The following is a 2,012-nucleotide window of genomic DNA, read 5'->3' as shown; positions in this document are numbered from 1 at the left end:
GTGATAACTAGTTTTTGGATTTGATACTTATAGTCCTACTCCGATGGCAAGGATAGGACGGCTCTCCCCAACATGGGTTGTACGTTGGACTCCATGTGGCTCACATAGTTTATGTCGGTTATGAGATCTCCCAATGTGTATGTGTGTATTCTCCTATCTAATATGAAAAATCTTATTCTTCTATCTGAGATGAAAATATATTTGTTTGAAAGACTGAGTTTGAGAAAGTCATTGTTTTTGAAAGATTTAATGAACATATATTCCAAAGAGAATTGTTATGAGATTTGATTGCTTTGATGATTTGGAATAGAGATGGAAGTGAATTGAGATTTATTATGATGACTCACTTGTTTCACCTGATATATTTTAATCTCTTATGATTATGATGATTTTAATTTGAGCTAAGTAAGTCATTTATATTAGCATGCATAATTTTATAAACTGTGATGATATTAAGACATTATTTTATATATGCATTGCACCCCCATATGCTTGGTACGTTTCCATGGTACTGACCCACATGTTCATATGTGGGCTACATTTTCTCAGAATATAGGTACAAGGTACAGTATACATCTTCAGATCCAGTCAGTTCGCGGTATCCAGTCAGCAGGTGATGAGTCCTTTTGATTCAAGGGCTTGAGTTAGTTATATAGTTTGAGAAGTGTTATATTTTATTTATTCAGTTTTATTGAGTTGGGTTAGTCGAGAGTCATGACCCAGCTACCTACAGTCAGTACTAGTAGAGGCTTCATAGACAGTCAGTAGAAGTTGATGTATTCTGTTTTAGTTTTGGTTGTAAAAGCAGAGTTGTAATCTTGTGAATTTAGTTTTGTATCTATCATATTTAGAAAAGAGTTATTTTCCATAGATTTGTATAGATTTATACTTTTTCTTCAGTTACTTATGAGTTATGCCAGTAGAAGATTTAGCTTGGGGTCACTTGTGATCCTAAGCACCGTGTAACGTCTCGGGACCCAATTTTGGGGCGTTATAAACTTGGTATCATAGCACAGAGTTCAAGTGTCCTAGGGTGTCTATGAAGCTGTATCTAGTAGAGTCTTCTAGAACGGTATGGAGACGTCTGTACTTTTCTTCGAGAGGCTATAGGGCATTTAGGAAATGTCTCCATTCTTTCAAGCGTTAAATCATGCTATCAAAAAGTTCTTCAAAAAAACTTATATAGATTCTCATATTAGTCTAGTCAGGCCATCTCTGCATTATTTCTAAGGTATCAGAAACAGTTGAGCTTAATTCTCCATAGATAGTTCTAGAATTGTAAGAGAGCTACAAAAGTATCCTATCTATACTTTTTAGTTCCAAAAAACTGAAGTGCTTTATCAGGCTTGTATAAATCGTGCACTAAGCCCAAGTCAGATATGCTTTCAAATTTATCCTCAGAATCTATAATGATAATCTATCTTCTGTATTTATATTCTTGAAGTAACATGTTTGGCAAGTTCCAGTTCCTCCCCAGATAATGCTTTTATAATTGCTAGCAGAAGTTTTATAAAAGTGGCTTGAGAGGAGCCTTCTAGTATGTTATAAGTCCCTCAGATTTGAAGTTATACCCTTGTTCTTATGAGTAATTTAATTAAGACAGAGTAAGGTGTATTCTTAGATCATTGAATATTGTGTGTCAAGTTTCTATCTCTTGTATTATGTAATTTTGTTATCATTATGTTTGTGAAAAATCAAAGTCTAGTGAAGCCATGTGAGGCCTATTTTGATTCACTAGAATAGTTGCTTTTTTATTCATCTAATTTTTTTGTTCAAAATACAAAACCAAAGTCTAGTGAAGCCATGTGAGGCCTATTTCAATTCACTAGTAACTTGTTGTTTATCTTGTTGTTCTGGTGTTAGTTAAAAGTATGGGTTTCTGTGTAGTGACAGAAGTATTAAGTTTAGTTAAAAGTCTTGTATTAGTTGAACTTGTGAGTTTAGAAGTGTAGTGGCAAAAATGGTGGTAAGGGCGATTTATTAAATATGTATAGCTGAATTTTTGCTTATGA

Source organism: Capsicum annuum, chromosome 9, assembly GCF_002878395.1.
Source record: "Capsicum annuum cultivar UCD-10X-F1 chromosome 9, UCD10Xv1.1, whole genome shotgun sequence".
NCBI lineage: Eukaryota > Viridiplantae > Streptophyta > Magnoliopsida > Solanales > Solanaceae > Capsicum > Capsicum annuum.
The sequence above is the reverse complement of the archived record's forward strand: the minus strand, read 5'-3'. Positions refer to the sequence as shown.